Here is an 11775-nt window from a genome sequence, read left to right on the forward strand (position 1 = left end):
TAAAGTATCTTGGTGTGACTCTAACCAAACAAGTGAAAGATCTGTATGACAGTAACTTCAAGTCTTTGAAGAAAGAAATCTAAGAAGACCTCAGAAGATGGAAAAATCTTACATGCTCTTGGATTGACAGGATAAATGTATAGAAAAATGGACATCTTGCCAAAAACAATCTACAGATTCAATGCAATCCCCATCAAAATCCCAACTCAATTCTTCATAGACTTAAAAAGAGCAATTCTCAAATTCATCTGGAATAGCAAAAAAACCAGGATAGCTAAAACTATTCCCAACAGTAAAAGAACTTCTGGGGGAATCAGTATCCCCGACCTCAAGCAGTACTACAGAGAAATTGTGTTAAAACCTGCATGGTATTGGTACAGTGACAGACAAGTAGATCAATGGAATAGAATTGAAGACCCGGAAATGAACCCACAGAATTATGGTCACTTGATCTTTGATGAAGGACCTAAAACCTTCTAGTGGAAAAAAAGATAGCCTTTTCAACAAATGGTGCTGGTACAACTGGAGGTCAGCATGCAAAAGAATGAAAATTGATCCATTCTTATGTCCTTGTACTAAGCTCAAGTTCAAGTGGATCAAGAATCTCCACATAAAACCTGACACATTGAAACTAATAGAAAAGAAACTGGGAAGACCCTTGAGGACATGGGCACAGGGAAAAATTTTTTCAACAGAACACCAATAGCTTACGCTCTAAGATCAAGAATTGACAAATGGGAGTTCATAAAACTACAAAGTTTCTGTAAGGCAAAGGACATTGTCAAAAGGACAAAACAGCAACCAACAAATTGGGAAAAGATCTTTATCAACACTACATCCAACAGAGGGCTTATATCCAATATATACAAAGAACTCAAGAAGGTAGACTCCAGAGAGCCAAATATCCCCCTTAAAAAATGGGGTACAGAGCTAAACAAAAATTTTTCACCTGAGAAATATTGAATGGCTGAGAAGCACCTAAAGAAATGTTCAACATCCTTAGTCATCAGGGAAATGCAAATCAAAACAACCCTGAGATTTCACCTCACACCAGTCAGAATGGCTAAGATCAAATCTCAGGAGAAAACAGGTGCTGGCGAGGATGTGGAGAAAGAAGAACAGTCCTCCACTGCTGGTGGGGTTGCAAGATGGTACTACCACTCTGGAAGTCCATCTGGTGGTTCCTCAGAAAACGGAATGATACTTCCAGAGAATCCCACTATACCACTCCTGGGCATATACCCAGAGGATTCTCCAGCATGTAATAAGGGCACATGCTCCACTATCTTCATAGCAGACCTATGTATAATAGCCAGACACTGGAAAGAACCCAGGTATCCCTCAACGGAGGAATAGATACAGAAAATGTGGTGTATATACACAATGGAGTACTATTCAGCCATTAGAAAAAATGAATTCATGAAATTCTTAGCCAAATGGATGGAACTGGAGAACATCATTCTAAGTGAGGTAACCCAATCTCAAAAGAACATGCATGGTTCGCACTCACTGACAAATGGATATTAGCCTAGAATCTTGGAATACCCAAGGCACAATGCACATATCAAATGATGCCCAAGAAGAAGGAAGGAGTGGCCTCTGGTCCTGGAAAGGCTCAATGCAGCAGTGTAGGGGAATACCAGGACAGGGAAGTGGGAAGGGGTGTATTAGGGAACAAGTGGAGGGAAGAGGACTTATGGGACTTTTGGGGTGGGGATCCAGGAAAGTAAAATTGCTTGAAATGTAAATAAAGAATATATCAAATTAAAAAAAAGAAAATAAGACAAGAGTCTTAGTACTTGAGTTTCTTCAAAATAAGGAATTGTACTCTGAGTGTGCTTTAGTGTTCTGTTCATCCAAGGTGTAATAGATAGAAGTGAGTTAACTTCAGATTACTCAGGATTGCTTGCTGATGTTACTCAAATATGTTTGTGTATGGATATGTTTTATGTTCTTCTCCTCTTTGCCTTAAGAGTATCAGTTGTTTGATGCTATGAATAAAATTGGCTACTCCATGACAAAAAAGAAAAAAAAAAGAAATGGTGGCATGGTGGCTAAAAGGTAACTGAGTCTGCAGATAGAGATGGGGAGGATAGTGAGAGGCATCTTATACAGAATGGTGAACTCCATACTACACAGGAAAGTGGAGCATTCCCACCACAGAGGGATTCAAGAATGAATATTAGCTTTCAACTTGCCAAGTTCTATGACATAAGAGGTCACATTCATAAACTGAACATCCCAAGTTAACATCAGATGATATTATTCTGTAATTGGGGAAGTCTTTGTATTCTGCACATAGTGTCAAAGAAGAAGGCACTCCGAGAAGAAGCAGTGGAAACAGGAGTGGGAGTCAGAAGATTTAGATGGAAATTCCCAGCAAAAAGCATTGTAAAGGTGACAGATAGACCAGAAAATTAGTGGCAGGAGATTAGCACAAGATTATCTATGGTTCTTAATGCGTTCCAAACAAGTGAGTATTCATTAATTGCTCAGAGTACAGAGATGGAAAACCAGGCAGAACACCCTATGTTCTATTTATATAAACTATTAGCATGGGAAATATCTCTTATGTCATCAGTAGTCATATGATTGTCTTGAGTCAGCTGTCTACATGGTATCACCACTGCATGAGGTGAAATGAACATGCTATCATAAATGGGCATGTTATGATGGATAAAATGTGTATATAGCGAAATGAGGTCAAAGTCCTCTGCTGTGAGAGTGTAGGTGCACTGCTGCACCATTGGGAGGAATCATGGCATGACAGAGATGGAAGATATTCTCAACGAAGTTTGGAGCAATGGGTAGGCTTTCTGCAGCTGTACAAGGAATGGAGGATACCCAAAGTCAGTCTCACAGTGTGGAAGAAAACATGATGCAATTATAGAAAGAGCAGAGAGTACAACTCAGAGTACTTTGGGTTTTCTGTTTAAATACAGGCCATTATGTGGCCTCAGAATAACTCAGATGTTACCTTTGGAAGTGGGCATGTCAAAAGCACAAAAGGAAATGGTGCCAATGACTTTAGAACTATGAATGCCTTTCCGTCTTATTCACAGAGGTGAAAATAAAAGAATAAACCTTAAAGCTAGTTCTGTCCACTCTTATCATATTTTCAAGTAGGTGTGTGATGCTGAAGCCACTGGAAGAGAAAGGATTTTTTTTTTTGGTCCTTTATAAATTATCAGGAGTTCACAGAGCTGAGTGCCAACCTAGATGATGGAGTGCTCACAAATCACGACTGACTCAACTGCACACAATAGATGGCATTTGAATGGGTTGTGCATCATCTCTAAAAGCGGAAGTGCCTAATTAGTCTCAGCCTCTTAGCTAACAAAACCTTCTGGTTCTGAAGCCAGGAAAGTGGCTAATGTGTTACTATTATGAAAGTATTAAGTCAGGTGTGTTGATCATCATTTTCCCCCCCACACTGGCATAAACAGTAGCTGTGCAAGGGTATACGCTCTTTCACTGAACTAAAGTGAAGTATGTTTAAGTAACTAGTCAGAAAAGCAAGATGGATAGCCATCCATTATACATCTGATTGCATACATGCACCTAATGTATATAAACATAAAATAGCCATACAACAGTTTCCTTTAGTGTCTTCTTCCAGGGATACTATGAGCTAGTCAGGAAAACATATTTCTAGATTATGACTCTTAAGATAGGTAAATTTCATACATGTTCTCCCAAAACATGTTAATGGTATAAACACTGAAAATGGGAATTCTGCTTAAAAGATTCTGAATCCACATACATAACCACTATTTCCTGAATAAAGTGGGTAAGTGTCCATTTTAAATATGTAAAAGGAGTAAATGACTCTTTCCATACACACTGTCTACACAACCACTAATCCTCTGCCTACAAATACAGAGATTTTGGAGTTTACATTTCCTGGAAACCATGAGACCAAATCTTATTTGGATTCTGTCACTTTCACCTTGAAACATCTGTATTTCCAGGATATGATGACACACATCTGTAAACCCAACACTTGGGATCTGAAATCAGAAGGAATACAGGTTCAGAGCACAACCTTGTCTGAAGAACAAAGATTAAAACTAATGAAAAACAATAGACTAATAAAATGTCTCTGTCTGGTTTTAAAACAGAGAGTTCCATTACCAAATAAGTTTCATGACACTTAAATTACAGCACTCAGCTGCAAAGATTAAAGATGTTGCTGTTGGGAGTTGCTGGTGAGAAACAAGTTCCAGATTAATGACAAGGTGAGGAAAACCCTGATCTGTTCATGGACAATCTCTGTCTCCTGAAACTCCTCTTCATGAGTTTAATCCCAATTTAAGTGGCATCCTCAAGTGGTTTCATATAGAAAGAGCAAACAAAACAAAAAAAGTAATAATCTAAACTTTTAAAATTCATTATTACCACATATTAATTGCATATATATATTATGAGTGGTGTCAAGTTTTAATACTTGTATACATATGAGTTAAATAAGCTCATAAGATGCTGAAGAAGTCCTTGACAGTGGCAAAGGACTGTGTCATGTTGGGGAAAATATTTCATATCTGAACTCAAATTTTCACTGCTGCCATCTCCAGAGCAATCGGTAGAATAAAGACACTGTGTTTCAACACCCTTCAGATAAAGCAAAACAGATTTGTTAAAAGGGTGCTGAGATGGCTCAGTGAATAGAAGTGCTTGCTAGATATGCCAGGAAACATGAGCTTTATCTTTGAAAATCACATAAACTTGAAATAAGAGAACAAATTTTACAGAATTGTCCCCTAACCGCCACTCCCATACACATCAAATATATTTTTTAAAACAGAATAAATTGCAGAAGAAAAGTAAATTTGAGAATGATGGGCAATAAGGATAAATGGATGAAAAAAAGAAATAAAATGAAAATGTTGACTGAATAGCAGACCAAATCCTAAAATATCAGTTTACATTATACATAATCAAATAAATCAATGTATAAGAAGTCCAATATAGAACCATAAAAGCATTGGATATTTTTTATTTGTTACATATCATATACTTGTATATATTATATATATTCAATATTACATGTATAATATTATATAATATACATATTTATATCATATATTATCTTTTTAAAACCCATTCAAATACAATAGTGGTTAAGATTTTAATAGGGAAAATATATTTCAGACATATTTGCTTATTATCTAAGAAAATAAGCAAATTAATATCAGATACTTCAGAGTAAGCATGACTACCAGGAACAATGAAGATATATTACATAAATGATTAAAAGATCAGAACATAGTATAAATTAACAATTCTGAACACAAACATACTTAGCTACAATATTAATACATCAAACTAGAACAGAAATTATTCTGCCATGTTCAGTAGATTTTCAAAATTCTCTTTTGTTCAATAACTAATATATTTTGTCAAAAACAACCACCTACAATCATGTGGATCTTTTCACTCTTTTAGTGCTCTTACTATGTATATTTCACAAACCACCAAGGCCAACCTTTAAGTGTGCAATCCCATGATCTTTAGTGTATAGAAGGCACCATGCAATTATTGTCAAATTCTAATCTTAGAACAATGTTCTCATTTGAAAGAAATTTTTAAAAAAATTACCAAAAACATTAAGCTACTTTGTGAGCTACTTTCTACCATCATACCTGTGACTGAAATTCAGCAACTTTGGTTGCTGGTTTCCCCAGTAGTTTTGCCAATAGTTAATACAGGGTATAAATGTATCAAAGCATGGAGTCTTTTACTATTTTGTTTCCAAGATGTATCATGTGCTTGGATTTTACTTCTCTTCTTGATATATAGTATTCTGGTGTATGAAAAGGGAATATTCCAGTTATTCATTCTTTGGAGAGAAGTCATTTGTCTTTTTCTAACTCTTTGGACACTGGAATAATGGTGTCATAGGCCTCTGTGTGCACATGCTTTTATATCCCTGCCTTGTCATTTTGACTAAATGTCTGGGTAAGAGTTGAACTAATAAGACATGGTAATTTCTACAAGTTTTTGAACTTGTTTGCTTGATTTGGTTTGATTTAGTTATTGATCTAGAGTTTTTCTTTATTCATCTGATCTTGTAACAAGACCACAGGGAATCTTCTAGATGCATTTATCCAAATCCCATTGTCCATTCGAACCCCAAAACAGTTATTAATGGAACACAACACAAAGCACTATAAAGGGCATGTAGCAATCTCAGAGCCACCAAATAAAACAAAAGAGGCAAAATAAATAAATTTAAAACAAATCATTCAAGTCTCCAAAAATTAAAGTATACCATGAAGGTAAGTCATGCTTGTTAAGCCTGTTAGGAATGGCAATGAAAACTGCCATTGACACGTATGGGTTAAAATCACAACTAGCACAATACTCAAAAGTTACTCTTCCACTTCCAGGCTAGGTTAGCACACATTCACTCTTCCCTTGTTCTGCTCCTACAAGTGAAATCCTAGAACAATATAAACATAGGGAAATGGGAAAATTGAAGGAAAGAGCTGGAACATATGGAAGCCATGACCCTTGGAAGATGAGTAATAGCACAGTAGTGATGTCTCTGTGTATGTGCCACTGTGCAGACTAGACAGGTGACAGTGGATTATGCTGACCTAACTCAGCGTCAGACATAAATAATGCATGTTTTTGACCCCTCTAATAGACACTCACACACACACACACACACACAGAGAGAGAGAGAGACAGAGACAGAGACAGAGACAGAGAGACAGAGAGAGAGACTCACAAACACAAATGAGACAAAAAGAGAAATCATGCGATGAACATTTTCACACACATGTCCTCAAAACTGGTCCTAGTTAAATCCAGTAAATCACAAATCCAAACAAAAATAAGACATGAAAGTGGATGGAATTGGTGCAACGAGGTATGGAGACTATGGGAAATGGAAGAGGGAGTGTGGCTATGAATGAACTTGACCAGAATGTACTATGTGCATGAATGAAATTGTAAAAGATTGAACAGATAAGAAGAATCCAGCCAAGCTGAAAGAAGTGCTAGTGCTCTCCTTATCCCATTGATAGCACTAACAAACACTGCTGCTCAACACAGGTACATACACACTTGCACACACTTGCACACACATACACACACACATGTATGCACATATGTACACCCCACACATTCACAGACATGTATGCATATATGCCTACACACATGTATATATGCACATACGTGTAAATATGCCCATAACCATGCACACATACTCACACATGCACACATGCAGAAAATCAACAATCAGAAACATTCTTGCTCTTCTATTGGAGATAATAATTACAGGTGAATTTTTAACTATTTTTAAATAAGAAGCACTATGAAACAGTGTTAACGGTACTGAACATCAAAACTAACCTTTAATCCTCTACCTCCCAGAATTAGAATGTATTCTGTTTTCCTTAATGAGGTTGTGGTGCAAAATATTTTCATTCCCCACCCAGAAGAAGGAGACTATGCTGTTAGTTCTCTTCCAGGGTTGTTAATATGACACAGTGGTAAACCATGGCTTTAGCTCCCACTACTAGGTATAAGATCTAATGATGCAGTGTGAGACAAGACAGACCACACACACATATATAAACACATACACACACACACACATGCACACACACACACACACACACACACACACACACACACAATGGAGAGTATGTAGGGAAATGTACCATTCACCCATTCATTTTCAGTGAAACTAAGATAGTTAGGCTGCCCATCTTCACAAGCATGTGAGCCAGTCTTTTACATCCCTTTATTTACTGTCTGCAGATGCACCAGACATCTAAGCTGACATGCTCTAACAGAGCAAGGAGACAATAGTAGTCGATGTGAACAGAAAGATGTATGTGGAAAATAAGATGAATCTAATCTCTACCCACTGTGATCTATGAGCAAGGATCAGTTTTGACAGGCTTGTATTGGTGGATTCTGATAAAAGAGAAATGGAGAAAGGTTAAATTTAACAAAATTTATTGAGCAAGAAAGAAAACAACCTATAACTGAACAGCATTCTGCATCTACTACAAACCCAAGTTTTGTTTATAGTCATAGGAAAAGAAATGGCACACAGAAACTACCTGGTTAGCTGGAATCAACATTGTCATTAGATAGATATGACCTCATCAGTGATTGCCTAAATGTGGGATGCTGTGATTGATTGAAACTCAGCTAGTTACTAGTTAAAAGAGCAGTATTTTTCAACATTAAGTTTACTCTGTATCATCCAAGTGCTGGAGTCAAGAGGGAGCAAATATTTTTCAGTGTAATCATTTCCTGGAAATGTAATCATTTAACTAGTCTTCATACCACACATTAACCTGAGGAATAAATATCTACCAAAGTTAAGTGAGATACACAGAGTCTTATAGTGTAATAACCAAGATGTAATAATCAAAATGAAAATAGCCTTTACACTAATAATCTGAAAAATCAAACCTGAATGAGAATAGTTTATTTCCAGAAGAAATACAGAATTAAATACGATATTGAAATTGTGTGCCATATATTTCAAAGCAGTTGTCATAACAAGAAAATAATTTAAAAGTTGTGAAACTGCGAAATCACCACAAAGATACACAAACTTTTTCCAAAGCTTAAAATAGAAATTATAGGATTAAAGAAGATAAAAATTTGTAGGATGGGTTCTATAATAGATGGAGATGAAAAGATAAAATTGATGAACTTGGGGACAGATCAATGGATTTCACACACTCTCAACAATGCAGAGAAAATAAAGCACAAGTCAATTGAACAGAGTCTAAGGGACACATAGAACAATTACAAAACCTATCATGTGTGACATTCAAGTGTCAGGCAGAGAGAAATAGAATAGGACTGAAGAAATGTTTAGTAAACAATGGCTTCACACTTCAAAAACTTGGCAAAAAGCATAAATCTACAGATTCAGAAGCTGGTAAAAAAAATAAGATAAACACAAAGAAATTGTGCCAATATATATCATAATTCAACTTCTGAATACAGAAACAAAGAAAAATACCACTAAACACAGTCAGAAAGTAATGATGAGTTTAGAGGGAAATTCAAAGTCAGGCAACTTCCACATCAGTGTCATCCTGTTTCTGTGATAAAGTTCTTGATAAGAACAACTTAAATGATGGCTCATAGCTCCCAGGTACTTAATCATGGCAGTGGTATCTTGATGAGAGAGAAATGTACAGCAGCTGGTCACATTGCATCTGCTGTCAGGAAGCAGATATCAACCAATGCCTACGCACAGCTGGATTTCTCCTTTTTATTCACTGTATGATCTTTGGGATCTATTTGTGTGCCTGTATTCAGCAGGGGGTTTTTCAGTTCAATTTATACTCACAGATCTGCCCAGAGACACATATTTAAGGTGATTCTTGATCTTTTGAAGTTGAATTTAAATGTTAACAATCACAACAAATTCCTAAATTAAATGATGAACTCTCAACTGTGTATCCTACAAGCCAGTGACAGGAAGGAAAGGAAGACATTCTAAGATGAAGATAAACTGAGACTGATTTTCTAGCAAGTAAACCCTTAAAGAACTAGTGTTCAAAAGAATATGGCCCAGGAAAGAATTTCAAACATCAGAATGAGTAAATTTCAATGTAACCAGCCATACTTCACTTTTCTTTAGTCTTACTTCCTAAAGCAAAAAGTCATGCCATCATTATAATATATACATATACATATATACATATATATATATACATATATATATACATATATATACACATATATATATGTATATATATATATATACACACACACAAATTTTCTTTTAAGATACTAAAGCTTTCTAGGCAAAGTTTTCTACACTCAAAATGTTGAAATGCCAACTTCTCAGTAAGTACCCATGGTAAGATAGCATATTTATTCATGCATCTACCATTATTTTGTGTGTGTGTGTGTTTGTGTGTGTGTGTGTGTGTGTGTGTGTGTGTGTGTGTGTGTATGTGTGTGTGACAGCTTGGCTAATTAATTATGCTGATTTATTATTAATAAATAGGCAATGCTCTACAGTTTAAATGCCTAGAAAAGGAATAGAGAAGGAAAGTATGTAGGAAAAGGGGAAGAATTAGGAAATTAAGAAAGGTTTAATTCTCACAAGTGAGTGTAGGGGAGCTGGCCCCATCACTCATCTGCCTTGAGATGGCTTGGGCTGGGAGTAATGCCCTCTACCACCTTGCTCCTCACCATGCCACTTGCAGTAGTCTAGAGAGCTAGCCTCAAGGTCATGAAAACAGTAGAGTTATCTTTGTCCCTCACTGGCTGTAGCACTCAGGAGAGCAGCTCTTACACCTTGCCTGGACATCACAATGGAACTGGCCCTGATGGTGAAAGCACAGGTGAGCTGGCCATGATGGTATGAGAACAGGAAAGCTGGCCCAGTCTCTCACATTCTGCAGCACTTGGAAGAGATAGATTCTGCAGCATCTGGACAGGGTAGGAGAAATGAGCTGGTTTTGGATGTGCAGATGAGGAAGATCCAGCAGGCTGACCAGCTCAGCTATAACCCAGGCCTAGATCCAGGGCTTTGGGTTGCCCCACCCCAAAATGTATATCATCTGTGAACTGTGGAAGCATGTGAAATGGTCCATCCCACTGATCTAAAGTGGCAGGATCTGCATGACCCAGGGCAGCAACAGGATAACAGGGAAGGGTCGCTGTGAGGATCCAACTGATGATATCACAGAAGCCAGAGATCTTGAACCAGAACAATGACTCATTGCAAAGAAGATTTACAAGAGACAATGTGTGGACAAAGAGTAAACTGTGGGATGCACAGAAGCTTCCATGATGAGATGTTTTCCATGCTTTTGATTTACTTTCTTTTTGTTTGTGTGTTTTTTTATTTTATTTTGAGCAGAATATGATGGCAGAAGGTGGGTATGAGGGGACAGATAGAGTGGATGGAGAGAAAAGTGAGACTGAGGTGCATAATGTGAAACTCATGAAAAATCAAAAAAAATTAAAGATGGGTTATGAAAATAGGGAAGATAAAGTGTAGGTCTTTGGGTGGACAGGAACCTTGATTAGATGGCTCAGAGACTTGGGGTAAAACCAAGCATGACTGACAAAAAAAAATTCTATGAAACAATTCCTTTTTTTGATATCTTTTTCTTTTTTTTTAATTTTCTTTTATTGAATATCTTCTTCATTTACATTGCCAATGGTAAAACCTTTCCCAATTTCCCTCCTCCAAAAAGTCCCCCTTCCCAAAGATTCCCTATCACTCCTCCCACCCCTGCCTCCATGTGTATGTCCCTCTACCCGACACACTCCCACCTCTACCCCCCTTGTCTGTTTCCCTTTGTTTGGGCCTCTATTGAGCCTTTACATGACCAAAGACCATTCCTTCCACTGATACCCAACAAGGCATTCCTCTGCCACATTTTTAGCTGGAACCATGTGTACCCCTTGGTTGATAGTTCAGTCCCTGGGAGTCTTGGGGAGTCTTGGGGTATCTGGGTGTCTGCAGTCATTGTTCTTCCCATGGGGCTATAAACCCCTTCAGTTCCTCCAGACCACCCTTCAGATCCTCCAGACTACCCTCCAGATCCTCTGTAAGGGACCCGAAGCCCAGTCCAATAGTTAGTTGCTAGTTTCTGCCTCTGTATTTGTAGGGCTCTGGCAGAGCCCCTCTGGAGACAGCCATGGCATGCTCCTTTTGGTACACGCTTCTTGTCGTAGTGTTGGGGTTTGGTAACTGTTTATAGGATGAATCCCCAGGTAGGGCAGTCTCTGGGTGACCTTTACTTCAGACCCTGCTCCACACATTGCCTC

This window comes from Apodemus sylvaticus, chromosome 17 (genome assembly GCF_947179515.1).
Source record: "Apodemus sylvaticus chromosome 17, mApoSyl1.1, whole genome shotgun sequence".
Lineage (NCBI taxonomy): Eukaryota > Metazoa > Chordata > Mammalia > Rodentia > Muridae > Apodemus > Apodemus sylvaticus.